Source organism: Topomyia yanbarensis, chromosome 3 (assembly GCF_030247195.1).
Source record: "Topomyia yanbarensis strain Yona2022 chromosome 3, ASM3024719v1, whole genome shotgun sequence".
In the NCBI taxonomy this organism is placed as follows: Eukaryota; Metazoa; Arthropoda; class Insecta; order Diptera; family Culicidae; genus Topomyia; species Topomyia yanbarensis.
In genome coordinates, this window is record NC_080672.1 from 142394122 (window position 1) to 142416390 (window position 22269).

Below are 22269 nucleotides of genomic sequence, written 5' to 3' on the forward strand. Positions count from 1 at the left end.
TGAGCAGGTTACACTATTTTTGATTTTTTCAATAGTTAGAGGTACCAAATCATCGCGGCAATAGGTAATAACTAATTGCGGATAAAAAAGGAAGCATCCCATCATATAAAATTTTTTGACGAGAAAGGTCTATTGCGTTACTGGTGGGCAGCTGCATATCAGAAGATATATGGTTCCGTAGTCGGATTCACAAAGATCGCATTAAAACGACTCAGCGCGGTGTATAGTAGCCATGTGATAATTGAATTTTCAATAGTCGGTCATAGCCCTGATCAGCATGCAACAGAGTTGTTTCGAAAAGTTTTAGGGGTTTTTAGAAATCAATATGCCATGTGTTTCCGAAAAATCTTTTGTTTGTCGACAAGTTTGTAGATTGTGCCAATAGTTGCAGTGCTTGGTTCAAGCACAAAACCGTATGATTTCTTTTATCCAACATGTCGAAATTGGCAAACAAGGCTCAGGACGCCTGCTCCGGTCAATTTGTCGCCCTATTCATTACCAGTAATACCAGCATGTCCGGGCACCCAAACGAGGTTGATAGTATTGTCAATGCTAATTTCTTCTATTTGATTTCGGCATAAAATCTTTAGCATGGATCGTGATTTGTCCGAACTAGGGGCCTTGATTGCAGCCTGGCTATTGGGGCAGAAGTTTATAATTTGTTGAAGATCCCGCACATAATCGTAAAGATTTCTGCTTAGAATACAGTACAGTATCTACCTAGCGAATGAGACTGTTTTAATCTCATATCACGATAGTAGACACTAGCATCAGCACGTTTCTCCATCAGAGAGCCGTCAGTGTAACAGGCCACTTGCGCTTGTTTTTGTCTATTCAAATAACCTAGCAATCACTCCTTTCGAGATGGAATCTTAAGATGGAATGTCCTGTAATGAAAATTATTTGTGAGTAAAATATTGTTGGGAGCAAGAATTTTCTCACCCCATGTGACGACAATCGTGTATGACTGGTAGCAAGACCAACATGGTTAGTATTCCAAAGATTAGTACAGCCTCTATACACATTATAGTTCTTCTTATTTATTTAGAAGCGCCGCCAGAGCCACAGTTGTTGTGAATGCGTCAGTCAATGCCATGAGCTTTGGAGATGGTTTAGCTTTGAATAGACCGTCACCACCTCTCCCCTCTGCCACTACACAAGGCATTCGTATGACAGTATTGGACGTACAAATTTTGTGTAAATCCAATGGATGTATTTGGGTTTGAGATCCAATATAACTCCAACGTATTGGATTTCGGGTTTGCACTCAGTATCTCAGAATCAAAGAACCCGGTTGTTATTCGCTTCTTCGTGAAAAAACATTGAAGTTTTGTTTGTGTTAACAGATGATTTGACTTGTCTACACCACTGTTCGACAGCGCTGAATGCTTGTTGCATTAAGTCAAAGATTGTTCCGATGCAAAGTCCAGTAATAAGTATTTGGCAATCGTCAGCTAACCCGTGGGGTGTGAATCCAAGCTCATTGAGTTTTCTCAACAAGCGGCCAGCAACCAGGTTCCATAGCAAAAATGACAAAACGCCACTCTTGAAGCAGCCGCAAATACTCAATTTTCTTATCTCTTCTCAGTCTTAGTGACGAGCAAAGAATGCGGTTACTAAGCATTGCGTTTATCCAACCCGAGATACATGCAAATACCCCAAGACCGCACTTCGCTTCCAGAATAGACTGGAAGGACACATTGTTAAAAGCACCTTCATTATCTAGGAATACACCCAAGCTAGATTGCTTGAGAGAGAAGGCCTTTTCAATGTTGTAAACTACGTCGTGAAACACAGTGGCCGTGAATTTGCCAGGCTGTTATGTTGTGCAGTGGATAATCAACTCACGTGCCTAATGTGATGATTGATTATACGTTCCAAAGCTTTTGGAAAGAACAAAACTTGAGCTAATAGGGCTACACACCTAATTTTTTCTGCCGAATCTCAACAGCTGAGATTCAGCAAACATTATTTTTTGCTGAGATCTCAGTAAAAGTGACGTTTAAGTGCTGAGAGTCGGAAAATATTTCACCGAAAATCAGTAAGCTAATCTCACTTTACTGAGATATCAGTTTCTAAATTTGCTGACTACACAGCTGTTGGGAAATTACCGAGCCGAATTGAGTGTGTAAAGCAGTACACAAACGAGACAGGACACACGCCACAAAAAGTATACACTATGGATTTGGTTCTAGCTATTCCAACGCGGCAACAGCGTAGTTATAGGTAGAATAAAAACCTTAGTGAATATTTCTTGTGGCGTGTGTATTGTCGCCTCGTGTGCGAGCAGCTTAAAACTCTTGGCTTTTTCATAACTTAAGCGCCCACCTTTTGGATTAAATCCAACATTTATTTCTCGCCATGCTTTCGGGAAATACCCGGTAGCAAGACTGGTAAGCATAATCTTTCTCAAGAGAGACATGTTTGAGAATTACAAATCCCTTTTGCAGCAGCATGGGAAAGATTCCATGTACAAAGCTGTCAACTGCCCACTTGACTGATTCAGTGGTATCCAAGGTGCCCATGAGTCTGTATCGCCAGAATAAGATCTGTGAACATTGTCCAGCTCTGGATCGATACATTCTGGAAAGTGAGTGTCCAAGAGTCAGTTGAGAAGATTTTTTCAGTTCTTCATTCTAGTTTTCTCATGTGTCTATAAATCAAAATGACCTAAGTCACTGGGCAAAATTGTTGCGAATTTCTAATCACTCAAGCTCCAGAAAATTTCGCATATAACTTTTAATACCCCTCAGCGATTACACGCCAAAAGGTATTTAAAATAATTAATTGTAACTTCCAATGAAAGGCTTTCAACCATCTTCCGTACCTACGCAGAGACACCAAATGAATTCTTCTTCGGCGTAGATAAAACACATTTTCTCCATTTCAAATAGCGTTCGTTGCGAAGCTGACACAATAATGGGTTTCAAATTGATTTTCCCAAATTAATCCCAGCGTGAAGGGAAATCGATTACCTACTGATTGCCTTTCCCGTCACCTGAAAAGCCAGCTATAGATGGAAACCTGCTAAACAATCGAGGAGAAACGAGACCAAGAGCACTTTAGAAGCCATCAACGATGGGGTTAAATGGAAATTTTCAAGAGGACAATTTATCGTTTCAATTGAATAATTGATCAATGGCATATTGAGGAGAAGCCCTTCGCTCTAACTGAGGGTGGTTTATCAGCTGTAGGCTTCGGTGGAAGTGGTTTGTTAATGTAATTTGGGATCCCATTAATTAGAGATTACCTTGCTTCGATATCAGCTATCGTAGCTACTGCGTTAGTAGCCGAAATGTTGTCGCTACCGGTTTCACCTTTGGAAAGATACCTACTCACTTGGTACGATAAATGTAATCCTTTATTTTTAACGCAAATCGCAAAGATATATTTTCCCTAGCACAACTTTGTATTAAAGAATAACTTAATCAATGAAGCAGATTGAATTATTAGATACTGGAAAACAAAAACTCCCCTAGCTTCGCAGCATCCTTTGTAGACGCTGCGAGAGCACGCCAGCATCGGTCACGTCTTTTGCCAGCAGCGCGACGAGTAGAGGACATTGTATTATCCAGTCTGGCGGAAAATTACCTTTCGCTTGCAATTTCCTCAGCTGTACGTGGAAAAGCGTTCTGCCGGATAATGCCAACGCTAGCGGTGCGCTCCTGTTTCAGTGTGATTTTTTTGCAGAATCCAGGGAAGAGAGAATTACGCACAGGAATTCAAATTAAATGACGATTTTCTTTAACTTTACTGGAGTTAGCAGTGAATTTATATTTACGTGCGAATTTCATTCGCAAAACCATGACATAGTTCAAAGTTAATTTTTTTTTCAATTACATTGCAAAGTGCTCACAATAACTGGCTTTAATTATTAACATGTAGGTAATTTCCTATTGATGTGAGCTAGAATAGTGTTTATAACCAGAGCATGCGTGAATAATTTTCAACACCCTGTTTATACAGAAAAGAATAGCTCCTTTTCCGATCAGCTGCATCCGTTCCCTGTCAGTTATGTGCATAGCCACGAACTTGACATGTCTGTAATACGCTAAAACGATGGTACGAGTACGGACAACTAGGCGGCATGTGCGTTGAAGTTGACTGAAATTAATTACTTACGTGTTTTTGCTAAATTAAAATATTTCTGCTTGCTTCAGTGGCAATGTCTTCTAGCGATTCAGTTTTCCTCGCGTGGGCTTTCTCCTTGTGCGCTATTTATTCATTACTTTAATACCAACTAAGAGTCATTTGAAAGGAAGATTGTATATCTCACCTAAGTGTTCAGATGGGTTCCAGATTGAACTGTTTGTCTCAATGACTTCCACTAGCAGTGGCGTAGTAACAAATTTTTTCGTGGAGGGATATGAATATTTTTTGTATATTTACACAATATATGTGTATATTTATATATGTTTCTAGAGAGCAGAAAAAATGTTCGAAAACAACAACTCAGAAAATGCATTTGGTTAGCCACCTGACCCGCTAATACAACTACTCTTGCACGACACCTGATTCCTTCCGGCATTACGTTACGGCATTACTTCGGGAAGAGGTTTTTATGTGCACAGCACACACACTTATCCAACTACTTAGTAGTTAGTTCTTTCAGTAGGGTTACAGCACCCATCCTCGACATACTACCAGTTTTCGACCATCCACACAACTAGGGTTCGTCGCGGTTGCGGTAAATACCGCAACCGCGCGGTATTTACCGCACCCGCACCGCAAAATCTGCGGTGCGGTAAGACACTTTTTCCCGCAGATGCGGTGCGGGAAAGAGCTTTTACCGCGCGGTTTTACCGCAACCGCACAGCAAAAAAAATTGATAAAGTCTCACATTTGCATTAAAAAGTGGATTCAAACTAGGACTTTAACCATTTGAGAAAAACGCAACTACATTTATTTCCTTAGCAAATGCTTAGCAATGGTATTGTTAGGAAAACCCTTCTGTCAGAACGTTCGAGTTTTGCTTTTCACCCTACAATAGAGAATCATAAAAAAACTTTGAATTGCAATAATTTCCATTGACTTAATAAACTAATAAATAGACTTAATAGACCAATAAATATTCGACTTATCGCTGTTTGATTTCTCACATTCTTCTAAAGTGATAAACAGTGTGCTATTACGAAAGAAAATCTAGCTGTATGCGAAATAATTTGATGCTATTATTTTTACGACATATTTTGAACACTAGTTATTTTATACTTCTAAGTAAAACTTCATAAACTAACCATTTCAAACACATAAAATGCAAGATCCAAATAGAGACAAAATTATTTGATCATTTAAAAACAATAAATTTGTACTCTTAAATCCAATTTAAACCGTCATCACTTCTCCTGATTCCTGTTGGAAATCGTGGAATTGTGAATCGTTTTCGATATAAATTTTTCAACTGTGAATTTTGATCAATTTAAAGGAATTAGAGATGAACTAATTATGCTGGGACTTAAACACAACCCAAAGAATATAATTATCTTCATCAAACCAAACGAATTCGGAGTAATTGGTAGTAAAGGAGATTAATGTATGAAAAGCGTCCAAAATAAGGATGGGTCCAAATTAGGCTGATTATTCTATCATTCGTTCATCAATATCGTATTTCTATCTTCTTTGGTTGCTGTGTAAATTCCATGTGAATTTTTCTGCAGTCAATTTTATTGGACTCTTTTTTAAAAAGTGTGCTACATACCTTTTTTTCGAGTGCCAAATTAAGTCCCAATATATTTCAGTTAAGTCTACTTTGTAGCTTTTTATAAGTAAAGTTAGTCGAAGAGTTTTTATAGTGTAGGGTATTGATTTTTTTTGTAATTCTCAAAGCCCCCCTTCATACTATGACAAGTGTGAAAGTTAGCTCAGATGCCAAAGACCACATAGTTTGACTGCCTTCCACTTCATTCGAAGTTTTTACCGTTGGCTCTTTGGGAAAATATTATTAACATTATATTCTGAGGAGTCTCTTAAAGTTAAATTTCGTGTAAATAAGAATAACATTTTATTATATATGGTTATACGAATAAACAATTTTTCAACACTATTTTTTAAAAATTCAAAAATTTTACCGCATTACCGCGCGGTGCGGTGCGGTAAATAAAGTGCGGTTGCGGTAAGCGGTGCGGTTTTATTATTTTTTTGCGGTTGCGGTGCGGACAATCCATTTACCGCCCACATCCGCACCGCGACGAACCCTACACACAACGAGGAAATTTCTGTATGGTAGTAGGAAAGGTAGCTTTAGGTCAAGAATTAGTGCTCTTCCACCAACGAGGACAATCTGGGTGGCAAACTTCATACTGTCTAATTTACTGAGCCCTTCGGTTCCCTTGTGCCATTTAGTACCACTTCCTCGTTGAGCTTCTGACTTGTTCACGAAATACTCTGTCTAGCCCCCGACGATGGATCTAGCGAGGTGCCGAGGTCAGTTCGCCGATTCCGGTGGAGTAGGGCGTCCGGTTTTCGGGAGTCACAGCGCGACTGTTGTCTCGTCGCGATCTGCTCAGTCTAGTTTCCGGCGGTGAATCTGTCTGTGACTGTACGCTGACGGAGAGTTCCACGGCGAAAGAAGTTCTCCCGATACCGATACTTCTTTGGTTTCAGTACTACAACTTCTTGAGCCCTTTAGCTCCTTGTCCGGTGCCATTTAGCACCGCAACTCTCTTAAGCTTTTTAGTTTCCTTCTTGTGCAATTTATCACTACTTCCTTGATGAGCCATTCAGCTCCCCTATTTGTTCGCGAACTTTTCGGTCAAGTCCCCGACGATGGACCTGACCTACTCCGACGGAGATCTCCCCGGCGAGAGAAGTTCTCCCGAAACAGAACCAATCAGCTAGGTGCCGAAGTCAGTTCGGCGATTCCGGTGAAGCAGGGCGTTCCTTTCACTGGTGCCCCGATGACCCGCGACTGGTGGTGTCTTATCGCGGTCTGCTCTGTCTAGTTCCCTATGGTGAATCTAGCTTACGCTGACGGAGAATAACCTGGAGAAAAAAGTTTTCCCAATACCGATTTTTCTTTGGTTTTCAATATACAATGAAAATTTGTTTTTATCAGCCCCTTGGCGAATTTTACGCTGATAAAACAGATAAAATCGGGACATATATTTTTCTGCCTTTTTAATAAACCGAAGCTCTTAAAATATTCATCTATGGTCCTTAGATATAGCCCCGCAACCTTTTCTGATTATTTACTTTAAGGGGGTCTGACAGCGCAAAATTTAAAAAAAATGATATTTTTATTTTTGCATTTATCGGATCTCTTACACCCAAAACGTACCCGGTAAGATTCGCTTACATTAATGCAATAAATACGAGCGAAAATTGCAAGCGTTCTGGTAATGTGCGAAAATTGCAAGAAGCTTCCTTGCATGCAATGCAAGAAACAGAAAAACCGAATTTTGCCTATGTATTAGCGATGTATGTGTATTGGTGACCAATATGCGTTAGAAAAAAAGACTGTTGGCATTGAAAAATGAATCCTGCACAAACAGATCGCTAATCAATGCTTTATCCACCCAACCATACTACCAGATAGTAATAAGTGGATAAAAGCCATATATAAACACTTAGATGATTTCACGATTAATGAAAAAAGTAAAACAAGCAGCCAGATTTGAACTCAGGCCTTTCCGCATCATAGCGCTAACTATAAGCACTGATCTGTCCTTACACATAAGAACAGGACGTTTAAACTCTTACACAATTTGATGCCGTCTCGTGTGTAATGAATAAACCACAAAACTGCGTTTGATGATGTTGGTGAGGAATGAATAAAAAGTAGACGGAAAATAAAAACTCGCCGTGCGTTGCTATACCAACCAGCATAGGCATGTGAATGTGGTGGTAATCCTTTGACAGTGTGTTGAAGAAACGTATGTACGTATAGCGAGAGATGAAGTGATTTTATATGCTTGCAACAATTGCAAGCGGCTTTAACTGCAAAATTGCAAGCGATGCTAACATTATTTGCAAGTGATTGTCGCTTGCAATAATTGCAAGAGATTTTTGTTTTGGGTGTAGATAAAAAATATATGCCCAAGAAAGGATTTACTCGAATTCAACTTGGTTCGTTTGCTAGAGCCCATCAAACTATCAACTATCAATTTTCATATGGTCAGTGTTAAGTCAGACCGGACTAAGTGACAAAATATTGATTTCAAGAAAAACGAGTTTAAAGTTTGAATCGCAGCATCCTTTACATTATGATTGGAAATTAATTTTTGCTGTAATTCTTGTTTATTGTTACATATTTCAAATCTGGCAAGAGTCGAATGTAGCTGATGAAATTCTGTATCCATTGCTATAATTATCTCATTTTTTTATGTTTTGCGACTTAGTCCGGTCTGACTTAACACCGACCATATGAAGCTGATAAAATCGGGTCAAAAAGCTGATAAAATAGATGGGTAGATAAAATCGGGCACTGATAAAATTGGGTGCTGATAAAATCCGGTCTCCACTGTATTTCTATCGGAATAACCCGTGGGGTGTGGTGGTCGGTCTGACGATTCCGGATGGAGCGCGGCGTTCGGTTCGCTGGCGTTTCGACGACCCATGCTCGGAGCTCTGTTGCAGTCTACTCGACTAGTCCTCGGCGGTGAATCTAGCTTATTCCTGCGGAGAATTCCCTGGCGGTGATTGCTCTCCCAAAACTGTTGCTCGATGTTTATCACGCCGTTTCCGCTGTAAGACGGTCATGATCTACATCATAACTCTATTGACTGCGTTCCACGTCTTCACGTCGCTTGTCATTATGTAGGCTACATTATCCGGGTTTATGTCCGGTCCTCCCGTTTTAAGTAGCTCCCTGCACGTCGATTTAAACCTCGGACATTCGGAGACCACATGCTCGGTGTCTCCTCGACGTTCTCACACTCCGGACACAATGGTGACGTTGCGTACCCGAACAGATGAAAATACTTCCTGAAGCAAACGTGGCCCGACGGAAGCTGTTTCAGGTGGAAGGCCAACTCTCCGTGCTTTCTATTGACCCACGTCGACAGGTTTGGGATGAGCCGGTAGGAACACTTTCCTTTCTCCATATTGATTCATTTCTGCTGCCACGTCACCATCGAATCGATTCTCATCATCTTCATCACGTTTCTGGCGTTTCATTGATTGTGGCACTTGATATCCTCCGAAAGGGTAATGCAGATAGGGATCATCTCGGCGATAACGCATACTGCCTCCGAACATATTATTCTGTACGCAATCGCAATACATACGATCACTTGTCGGAACGTCCTGTTCAGCTTTTCGCGGTTCCATTTGGTTTTCAGCGCCGCACCCTAGACAGGACCCCCATATCGCAGTATCGATGACGAAACACTAGATAACAGACCGCCTTTTCACAGGTGTAATCAACGTGGTTGTTTAAACTTAACCGGTCGTTGATTATCACTCATAATTGCTTCAGTGTATGCTTCGATGCAATCACGTGCCCTTCGACGGTGATCTGTATGCGCTGAACCACTTTGCAGTTGCTGACCAACAACACATCCGTCTTATGGCTAGCTATTTGCAGTTAATCCAGCTCTCGAACGTGTCTATTGTCTCTGTCACCGTTAGTGACACGTCGTCTGCGAAACGCACGATTTTCACTTTCCCGGGCAGCCATTGTGTTAAGACCTCATCGTACATCCCGTTCCAAAGAGTTGGACTGAGACTCTTTGGAACGGGATGAGACGCTGCGACTCGCATTAACTTCTGCCCTTCGTTCATCTCATACAGCAGTACTCTACTCTAGAAGTTGCTCTTCAGGATCTGGCTGCTGCATTGGCCTATACGAGGCTGCATGGTCCAGCTTCTGTACCTTCCAAATTTCGGGGAAACTCATCTAAACACTTCTGTAGTAGCATCCTGAAAATGTCCGAATATGCTATAATCGCAGCTTTCAGCCAACGTTTGGTATTCCATCCGGACCGGGGATTTCTTTGATTTCAGGCGCATCGAAACTTCTTTGAGCTCGTCGTTAGTCGCTTGGCATTCAGCTGTGTTTGCTCCTTCTTCTTCGCCGTACGGTGTCGGTGAACAGGTAGTTGGATCGCGCTTCGGGAAGAGACCCTCAACGATTATCTTTAGCTAACCGGGGCCTATTTCAGCTGCTGTCGACGGACCCTCATCATCGTCATGATGACTCAGTACGCGTCCCTCAGGGATTAGCGTCTACTTCTCAGCACAGCTACTTATGGCAAACTGGCTTGCTAAACTTGATCTCCCGTTTTAAAGCGTCCCAAGCTTCTCGAAACGTCGAGTGCGCTCCTCTCTCACTCTCCGATCTTGCTCTTTGAGCCCGCCTTCTGGCTCTAAGACAAGCAGCGTGTAGCGTACTGAGCTACTCATTTAACCAGTAAGCTGCACGTCATCTACTGCATGGCTCCAGTTTTCGTGGCATTGTAACGTCAGAAGCCGCATTCGCCGAAGTGACTCAACAAAGAGGTTTTTGTTAAAGACTTTCGTCTTCCACTTTAGCTTGCCGGTCGCCCTCCTCCGTGCTGCAGCAGGGTTATGTTGGTCGATGCGGTAGCGAATCGCCTGGTGGATATTTCTATGGGGATGTTTCTCGCACACTCCATGTCCATATTCGCCATCAGCCAAGGACTAAAGAATGTGGCGGAATTTCTCTCGGTACCGTGGTCGGTTTCGTGAACTAATAAGCTTCCAGTTTAATTTTGTGTTCATATCTTTGTTCAACATATTCAATTTTTTCAAATTTCTTCAAAAAATTTCGGAAGTTTTTTGGCACGCCACCACCCCGGTTGCTACGCCACCAACCACTAGTCCATAACTTACTCAACTCGACGATTTGGGAAAATGTCTTTGTGTGCCTGTGTGTATATGAAACGTACAAACTCTCATTCGTGTTTCTCGACAATAGCTAAACTGATCTTATCCAAACCAATTTCAAATGAAAGGCCTAACAATCAGATAGATCGCTATTAATTTGTTGTTGATTCCGATGTTTAGTTTCCAAGATATGGATGTTTGTATGTATAAAAAGATGCTTTTTGCATTTTTTTTAATTAACTGTCAAAATTCGCTTCTGTAGATACTCCTTGAGGTAAATCTCCCCGTTTATAATCCTGGTAGTCACGAATGGCGCACTCTGTTTGTCACCTGATCAGATCGCTTGCCAAAGCATGTATTTATTGGCAAACTTTGAAAGTTTTTTGCTTCCTTACGTTATCCGGAACATCAAACTTGTGCTGGGCGGTGAAGAGCAGTAGCCCTGGAAGCTGCCGGAAGTCCGCCTTGTCGTAGGTCTCATTATCCATCAGCATCTGGGTGTACTTGTTTCCGGGCCGGTGGCATTCCCACCGTATTTTGCCGTTCGTAACGATTTGGAGCCTTCTGCACTTTGACGTATGCAGTCGCTCCCGGGTCTTGGATCTCCGAACGACAGACTTGGACAGATTCTTTTTGGCCACACCCCTGATCGAACCATTCGGATTCCGGCTAAACGCTTTCACTACACGCTTGTGTTCCTGATCACCAATAGAACAACCATTCTGACCGCATTTCTTCTTCCATTCGGTGCTCAGAGTTTAACAGTAACGTTTAAAACACGAATCACGATTGACAGAACGGTTCCGAATTGTTTTTCGATGTCCCAATGAGAGAGTTAAGGATTTTGCAGGTGCTTGCGAAAAATGAATTTGCGAAATTTTCGAAAAACTGACTATTTCTACCCTAATTTTCAAAAGAAAATACCCAATGGGTTACTTCCTACAGTTATTCTTATAATGCAATTTGATGTTGGACACTCCTCTGAAATATTCCGTACACCATCTCATATGTTTTAAATTGCTTAACAACACTGAAGGACCTTTCTATAAAAACTGGTTCTTGAGATACTGTGAGCTGAAAAAAATATGCTCACTGGCGCTATCCAGCGGTAGAATTTTATTTCAAACTGTTTGATCTTTCTTGGGCTAGCTCTTGATCTCCTGAACAAGCTTGCCGAAGAAAGTAACCCTCTAGATGCTCGAGATCACGAGATATGTTGAACAAAATGTTTTTGCCGAACTTCTCATATTGTGCATTCCGTTGGCCTGGTTTTAATAAACAATTTCAGATTTTATCCTCACTTTTGAGGTATGACAGTGTACAAAAACAAATTACGTCTAGCCAGAACATGTTATCTGATTAATAGCATTGATCTTTTTGCAACAAAATTATAGCGAAAAATCTTAAAGTGTTGTACAAAGTAGTGCTCGTTAAAATTTTGTACAGCACTCAATGTTTCAATTGATGACGGTAATGATTTATTGGAAGCTAGCAGCGACCTGTTTTAAATCTCCACTCCACTCCACTTTTATGGACGAGGAGTCTAGCCAAAGTTGACGCCCGGTCAAAATATTTTGAACGCAAGGAAAGGAAAGCAATATCTGTAAACTTTTCTGCATGGGTAATGGCCCCGGACTGAAACGAATGTTGTACCCAGCGTGTAAGTAACCCATAGATTCCGTTAATCACAGCTGCTATGACTCGATGGAGATGCATGGTGAACTACCATGCATCTCCATACTCTCCATGCATGTAGGATGTATATGTATGGAGATATAAAGTTTCCTAGTTTTTCATGAAACAACAGTTAAAAACCTTTTATTTGTGCTATTAGAATACGAATCGGTTCAATGGCTCAGAAGTTTTGATTTTTTTCAAAAATTCAAAATCACGCTTTTTGGGACCTATCTAACGTGAAAAAGGGGCACTCGAATGACAAAATGAAGAAATGCGTGTCTAATATTTTTTGATAAACAACGATTCTACAAAATATTATGAAATTCTGAGTGATTGTATAACTTTCTCATGGAATTGCTGACATAATGCTGCAGTTGAACGGAATATCACATGACAGCAAATCAGCAGTGATTACACCGAAAAACGTGTCGTATCTTTGCAAATTGATTACAACAAGTTTAATAATATTCGGTATAATTGACAAACTTACCTTTTTCCTTCGCCTAAGAGTATTTTCATCTGTTGAGAATTATTGTACTCACGTTAAAATACATCAAACATTATCTTATTGCATCTTTCTCCTATGGGAAAGGTGATCTCATCCGATGTCTGAGTAAAATTGATTTTTCCGACCTTACCCCCACCGGAACCACCCAAAACCGTAAACCATTATTTTGCTTCGGTCGTAATGGATCCGAAATGGTAAATTGGGGACCAAATCCAGCTGGGAAATGGAATCATCGCCTACAGCCAGCTCGGATGATGGCTTTTCTACTCCTCCACAATCCGGACATGCCTTACCAATAAGCCGGTACGAATGCATGCATATATTTCGTTTTCCAATTGCCGATTCGGAAGAGGACAGCTCGACAATCGTAAAACGGAGATTACGACTGCTTTTGGTAGGCGAACAATTGCGGAAAGTGAACCGGATTTCTCACGTAATCGAGCAGTGGTAAATTGTGTTCATAGGTTGAGCAATGACGTAATTACTAAATCGGTTTCTCCGCGCATTTTTGTTTTGTTTCGCCAATAAATGTAATCAGTACTCATTTGTATAGAAATAAGGTATTTACAATACTCTTATTAGTTCTCAACATATTGGTGTTAAACACGTCTTTAAACTTCCAGCATACTCAATAATCATTTTACTCGTAAAACATCCTTCTCCATCTACATTGAAACTAAATAAAACAGCACATTCATGTATATTGAAATTCACGGAAATCGGCAATGAATATATAAATTGCCAATTTGTTCCGTTCATGATTCAGAATCGTAACAGTAATTAATCGATAAAAATAAAAATTTGACTCAATTTGCTTTTGCTTTTGTTAAAAACCTCCTAGAGGTGCAATTGTGCCTTTCTCATTTCTCCAAACTATGATTTAATAGCTGGTTCGTACAATATAACATTATGGAAATGTCTTTTATTCTTATTTCACTTGGTAAGTATATATAAGAGCACCTTTTTGCATTCATCGCGGTATCGGTTTGAATCGGAGTTTTCTATGTGATCGCACTCCACAACCCGTAACTCCGGAGCCGGAAGTCGGATGGAGATGGAATTTAATATCAGTTTCCGGGGACGCAACACCTTTCATTTGAGACTAAGTTGATCAAATCGGTCTAGCCATTTTCGAGAAACCAATATAACCGTTATTCTGAATTTGGATGCTTCCGGATCCGTCGATGGTGGCCAGTGTGGCCAAAGAGACCTTCAATGACTGTTGGTGACCTAGATCTACAAATTCAACAGTTGTGTTTACATTTTGGAAAAAATTTCACCTTCTTACATTCATCGCAGAATTCGTTAGAATCGGTATTTGCTGCGAGATCGTACATATCACCCTGTAATTCAGGAACCAGAACTCGGATCCACAGAAAATTCAACAGCAGCAGATGGACCTTTCATTTAAAGTCAAGTTTGTCAAAATCGGTTCATAAAATTCCGAGGAACCGATGTGGACAAATCAACAAATTTTGTTTTGTAACCATACTTTTCAACTCGTAATCCGCAACAAGATGTCGGTTGAAAATGAAATTCAAGAGCAACCTATGGGAATATTAATTATACTAATATTATATTTGAATCTTAGTTTGTAAAAATCGGTTCAGCTATCTCCGAGAAACCGATGTGGACATTTTGTTAACAAATCTGCTCATACACACATACATACATACATACATACATACATACATACATACATACATACATACATACATACATACATACATACATACATACATACATACATACATACATACATACATACATACATACATACATACATACATACATGCCGCGAAAACTGAAACCACGCAACAAACGGCGTCCAGCTTACTGGTGGAACGAGACGCTTAGTACGTTACGCGCTGCTTGTCTCAGAGCCAGAAGGCGGGCCCAAAGAGCAAGGTCGGAACCAGATAGAGAAGAGCATAAGGCATCGTTTCGGGAAGCTAGGGCCGCTCTAAAACGGGAGATCAGACTTAGCAAGTCAGAGTGCCACAAGGAGCTATGCCGAGAAGTAGACGCCAATCCCTGGAGTGACGCATACCGAGTCGTGATGGCGAAAATGTAGGGTCCGACGACGCCAGCCGAAATAATCGATAATCGTCGAGGGTCTTTTCCCGAAGCACGATCCAACTATATGGCCACCGTCACCGCACGGCGAGGAAGAAGGAACAAACATGGATCGGCAAGTGACTAACGACGAGCTAGTAGAAGCATCGAAGCGCCTAAAACCAAAGAAAGCCCCTGGTCCGGATGGAATACCAAACGTGGTACTGAAAGCTGCGATCCTGGTATATCCGGACATGTTCAGGATAGTGATGCAGAAGTGCCTAAATAAAGGCAACTTCCCCGAAATGTGGAAGCTGGTGTTGCTGCCGAAGCCAGGGAAGCCACCTGGCGACCCGACCTCGTACAGACCCATATGCCTGCTGGATACACTCGGAAAACTCCTGGAAAGGATCATTCTTAACAGGTTGACGAAATTCACGGAAGGTGAGCGCGGACTGTCCAAGATGCAGTTTGGTTTCCGCAAAGGAGCATCGACAGTGGATGCAATTCGGATAGTGCTCGAGAGTGCCGAGAAGTCATCTAAACAGAAGCGAAGAGGAGATCGATACTGCGCTGTGGTCACGATAGATGTGAAGAACGCGTTCAACAGTGCCATCTGGGAAGCCATCGCTGCAGCGCTGCATAGAATGAGGGTTCCCGACTATCTGTGCCAGATCCTGAAGAGCTACTTTCAGAGCAGAGTGCTACTGTACGAGACGAGCGAAGGACAGAAGTCATTGCGTGTCACAGCGGGCGTTCCTCAGGGCTCCATTCTCGGTCCAACCCTTTGGAACGGGATGTACGATGGGGTGTTAACGCTGCAGCTGCCTAGGAAAGTGAAAATCGTAGGTTTCGCGGACGACGTGTCACTAACGGTGATGGGTGAGACACTTGAAGAAGTGGAGGTGTCGGTGACGGAGACAATAGGCGCGATCGAGAGCTGGGTGAACGGGGTTAAGCTGCAAATAGCTCACCACAAGACGGAGGTGTTGTTGGTCAGTAACTGCAGATCGGTCTAACGGATGCAGATCGACGTCGGAGGGCACGTGATTGCATCGAAACGTGCATTGAAGCAATTGGGAGTTATAATCGACGACCGGTTGAGCTTCAACAACCACGTTGATTACGCCTGAGAAAAGTCGGTGAAGGCAACGAACGCAATAGCGAGAATCATGCCAAACGTCGGCGGTCCGAGAAGCAGCACGAGACGTCTGCTACCTACTGTTTCGTCATCGATACTCCGATATGGGGTTCCTGCCTGGAGTGCTGCGCTGAAAACCAAGCGGAACCGTGAAAAGCTAAACAGGACATTCCGACTGATGGCCGTACGAGTCGCGAGTGCCTACAGAACAATATCGTCGGAGGCAGTATGCGTTATCGCCGGGATGATCCCCATCCAGGCCCGTAGCCAGGATTTTGTTTCGGGAGGGGCTTAAAAATTATTGCATAAATGTATTAATTCTGATGACTTGAAACAATCACTGGAAACTGAACGTAATTATGAAAAGTTCTTAGTGAAAACAATTCCAAAAATAAGACAATAGACACTAAAAACTCTAATAATATGTTGCCTGTTACAAGAAAGGCTATAGTGCATCGACGAATTAAATTTGATTATTTTTGATTTACAAGTTAGAAATTTCTCTAGTTACAAAAATGAATAGTCAAGAGCTCAAAGTATTAAGGGCTGCTTGAAAATGCTACGCTGCATGCTACGCTGCTTGAAAATGCTACACATTCGATACACCTTTACAATTTGTAGAAGACGCTAAATTGGAATGAGTAGAAAAATATCCAAAAACCCGTCTCATGAAACTTTACACGCATTTGCTAATCAGAAGAACGAAACCAACGTCAAGGTTGTCCCCATGAATAGGAATATATCAGTGTGAAATCAAAGTTTACCGTTGCAAAGAATGTCCGAACAAAGTGAATGTCGAAATTTGCTTCAAATCTTCTGATAAGGCAGGCGATTTGTAGATGCAGAAAATAGGTTCAACTCCTATTTTCATGATCAGGTTTCTTTCTACTATTACTAGCTCTTTGACTTCATCCGAAGTTTGCGTTAACTCGACTTTATGAAATTTTCAATTTAAATGATACTGATCATGTCGTAATCAAAACAATCCTGAAAAAAACACATGTTTTTTTTCATTTGACTCTCATAGGTAATGGGTTAAAGACTATCTTCGACAACATTATCAGGCCACTCAGAATAACTATCTTTTTATCTATTTAAGTTGATTCTTTTTAGGTACTTTTTATATCATTGTACTTATGAATTAAAAATATCGTAGACTGATTTTCCTAGATCCCTAAAACTATAGTAAAAGTCAAAATGTAAAGTGAGTGCAAAAACTACTGATTTCACTACAAAGCAAGAATGCCTTAGCTCTATTGACTTTTGACAATCTTGCAAAACCGTTGTAACTTGAGAAGATTACCTAGATTAAGTAAATATTATATTTGAACATTTTGGTTTTATTTATTTATTTGAAGGTTTTATTTCGGAATTCATGGGGTTTTGGACAATGTCAAATATATATTTCAATGATTTAATCTACTAATGGAAACTACCCAGAATTTAATCTACTGAGCGAAACTGCTCAGAATCTATTCACAAATCGAAAGAAAATTACTTAGCACTGATCACTCAATGCTTCTAATTTACATAAAATTTGGAAAATATAACATTGATGACACCAATATAACTAGAGACTATAAACATAGATAATAATTTCAGCATCACTTGCTTCCGACACATGGAAGAGAACACATCGCACTTGCACCTAATTTGCCGAGGCTTTCTTTTAGAGTTGTCTGTTTTAAATTACAGCAAATTATCCGTTTCCTGTAAAACTTTTGCAAAACTCTTTGCCAATTCATTAAACAAATATGAACACTAATCTGTTTAGTAATAGGTTTGTTTGTGAATAAAAATAATTAGCTCTTGATTTTTTTCAATCATCATCAAGATTGGAAGAGATGTATGATTTCTTGAAGAAAGTTGTAATGTTTGTCTGATTACATGTTTGTTTTATCACTATTTGGGAAAAAGTTTCAATTAAAGTTGTTGCACCTAACGCAACGAAGACGAAATGAGAAGATCAGAGCGCAATTCGGAAAGAACTCGTGTTGAGTGTATAGTAAAGATAGAAGAGTGATCTTGAGTCGATTTAGATTGGTTGATTTTTTCCTCTCTTTGCTCTCTTATTTAAGATTATCTCTCTCATTTTATTCCAAGACGAGCAAAAACGGAACGAAAGACTGTCACATACTTAAGACATGAAATCGAAACTGTTATCCCAACTTATTGACTTATAGATTCAATCAGTCCCAACATTTTAGTCCCTCTTCGTGATTGCCTATTATTTTACCACTTTTTGCCCGGTCCACTTTTAAAAGAATTTTTTTTGCACGTTTGTCGAAGATATCACGGATTTACGGATTAACAGTGTATTAGTACGGAACGAATTACTCGTAACAATGAAATGAAGCGTTAATAAAAATGGTATTGCGTTAAAATGACGCGAAATGAAAATTCTATTCTCGGCTCAATCGTTCTCAGATAAATTGAAATACTTTTTGTGTAGCGCAGAGTAGTGTACAGAGAACAGAGTGAACAGTGTGCACTGACCTAATACAGAAATTCAAAATTGTGCGCAATTCAAAAACTTATCATTTAAAAATAACAAACTGGGTCGTGGGTCTTTTATATATTTCCTTATGTAAACAATAAAAATAATATAACGAGTTTATGTGGTTGTCCTACAGATCTCGCGCAAGCGCTTAGCCATTGCACGTGGAAACCTGTTTACGAGGCGAGGAAATATTTTTTTCCTCACCAACTATGTCTTGGGGGGGAGTAGTTCATTTCTATCTCGCTATTGTACATTTCCGTGTCATCATCGTAGTTGCTGCCTTTATGTTCGCGAATATCTTCCTTGCTTTTCGCCCTCAATAATTGCCCTTCCAAATAGATTCCATTTCTCCCAAATGTGACATTAATCTGCGAGTAAGCGGTATCCGATCTTGTAGCGGAACATTCATTTTCTTATAGTCCATATACAGAAGGATCTTAATTATAGCATTGTCACACACAACCTTGTGCTTTAAGTTGTGCGAAATGAATGGTTTCGTCTGCACTAATTTGTTGAGCGCTAAATGCCTGCCATGGTAGAACTGGATAGAGCCGGTTTCCGAAAGTCTAATCTCTATTTACACCTTCAGGATGCGAATGATCAATAATTTTATAATCACCGCATTTGGCTGGAGCACCAATTCTTGCTTCTGCTAATCACTAATCTCGACAGATTATTACAGCTACAATTAAAGTAACAGTCTCTTGTATTCTTCAGACAAGGCACACAATATAAAAGTTACTTTTTTGTTGTTCGCTTCGCACTGGCTCGAGCAAAAGCATAAAGCACACTGAATTTCGTGACCATTGCCTTCGGTGGTTAGAAATAGCCTTCTTTAACTTTTTCTCAATAATTTGTTCAAACCAAATAAGCAACAAGTTTTGTTAAAAGTCACCGGTTTTTTAAATTTATTTTTGAAAAATTTCGGGGGGGGCTTTAGCCCCCTAGCCCCCCCTCTGGCTACGTGCCTGTCCCCATCTGCATTACCCTGGCGGAGGACGTGGAATGCTATCAGCGGAGAAATGCACGTAACGCTAGGAGACAGGTTCGAGCGGACTCGTTGGCTAAATGGCAACAGGAGTGGGACAACGCGGAGAAAGGAAGGTGGACCCACCGACTCATCCCAAATGTATCGGCCTGGGTACATAGGAAGCATGGAGAGGTGAACTTCCATTTGACGCAGTTTTTGTCCGGGCACGGATGCTTCCGGAAGTACTTGCATCGGTTTGGACATGCTTCGTCACCCCTTTGCCCGGGTTGTGCGACCGTGCAGGAGACACCGGAACACGTGGTCTTCGAATGCCCTAGATTCGAAGAAGTTCGTAGGGGTATACCTGGTATGACAGCGGACAATATCGTCGAAGAGATGTGCCGTGACGAACATACCTGGGACGCTGTCAACAGAGTGGTCTCGAGCATACTCTCCGAGTTGCAGAGGAAGTGGCGTAGAGACCAACAAGAAACCGCAAATCGGGTTTTGAGAGAAATTCCGCCGCCGGGGAACTCTCCAACTGTGTAGACTAGGTCCACCGCCGGGGACCAGTTGAGTAGTGCGTGATGTAGCACCGAGTTGGGTCGTCGGGGCGCCTGGGAAGCGGACGTCAAGCTTCACCGGAATCGCTGAACCGACCTCGACATCCTTCCGGGTAGCTCGTGAGTAGGCTATATCCACCGCCGGGGATTGGACCGAGTAGACCGCGTCGCAGAGCTAGCAGTGGGTCGTTGGGGCGCCGGTGAACCGGAAGTTACGCTCCAACCGGAATCGCCGGATAGACCTCAGCACCTACTGTATGGCCCGTTGAGTAGGCTAGATCCACCGCCGGGGACTAGATCGAGTAGATCGGGCGAAACGGAACGAGAGGAAGCCAAAGAGCTCATGAAATTGTGGTGTTAAAACAAAAGAAGAATCGGTACCGGGGGGGCCTCCTTCGCCGGGGAACTCTCCGTCGGCGTAAGCTAAATCCACCGCCGGGGACTAGACTGAGTAGACCGCGACGAAATACCACCAGTCGCAGGTCGTCGGGGCATCAGCGAACCGGACGCTCTGCTCCACCGGAATCGCCGAACTGACCTCGACATCTGGTTGGTTGGCTCGGTTTCGGGAGAACTTCTCTCGCCGGGGAATTCTCCGTCGGAGTAGGCTAGGTCCATCGTCGGGGACTAGACCGAGTAGTTCGCGAACAAGTCTGGTGCTCGAAGAGTAAACGGCGTTGAATGGGGCGAGAAGGGAGTTGCGGTGCTAACCGGCACAAGCGAGCCGCAGGGCTCGGTGAATTAGACAGTCAGAAGTTTGCCGCTCAGACTGTACTCGTAGGGGAGGAGTACTAAGCCTCGACTCACAGCCAGCTTTCCGACTGCCATGCAGAGCTTGCCAGTCTGTGTGGATGGTAGAGAATTGGTGGTGTGTAGAGGAGTGGGGCTGTCACCCTACGGAAGAAACGAACTAGTAAGTAGTTGAATTAGAGTGCGTGCTATGCACATAAAAACCCCTCCCCGAAGTAATGCCGTAAGGTAGTGCCGGGGAGGAATCAGGTTCTGGGCAAGAGCAGTGGTTTTTAGCGGGTCGGGTGATGGCAGCCCAAACCCGTTCCCTGACAATGGGGTTTTTGCACATTTTTCCTCACTCAGGGTTTTTCTGAAAATTTTTTTACTGCTCTCAAAAAAAAAAAACATACATGCATACATACATACATACATACCTACATACATACATACATACATACATACATACATACATACATACATACATACATACATACATACATACACACATACACACATACATACACACAGATATTTTGCGATCTCGACGAACTGAGTCGAATGTTATATGAGACTCGGCCCTCCGGGCCTCGGTTAGAAAGTCGGTTTTTGAAGCAATTGCATAACCTTTCTATATGAGAAAGGAAAAAGAATAATATTTAATTAGCTTAATCAGTATGAGTTCAATGTTATCTTCATGTGATTATATTTTGAAATGTTGGTGGAATGGGTTTGAAAGTGGAAGGAATGGCGGGTTAATAGAGTGGGAGTGGAGGATGCGTCAGAAATCCTTCATCTTATTTCGGTATACGGGGTGGATGAAGGAAATGCGGGCGTGAGGGTGGTCCAAGGGGAGGGGAGTGATGAAGGAGGGAGGTGTAAGGGCAAGGCGGGGGGGGGGGGGGAAGGGGCGGCGACGCAATACTCAACTGCATATTTTGCCTTTCATTTGAGACTTGGTTTGAGAAAATCGGTTCAGTCATCACCGAAGAACCGATGTGACTTTAATTGTGGAATATGCCCGGGATTCCGGACATCCGGAATCGTCGATAGTGGACAATATATTCAAAAAATGTTTGATTGGCAATCAGTGATCTAGATCTGCGATTAGAAGTAATTTGGTGACCATTTCAATAGTTTTTAGCCTCTGAGGTATTACGATTGTACCTATTTATATGGGAAATTCCAGTATATTCTTACTAACACCCCTGTAACTCCGGAAGCAAGAGTCAGAACCAAATGAAATTCAGCAGCAGTCAATGGTATTACTGTATCTTTCATTTGAAATCAAGTTTGTAAAAATCGGTAGAGAATTCGTTGTGAAATGGGTGTGATATTAGC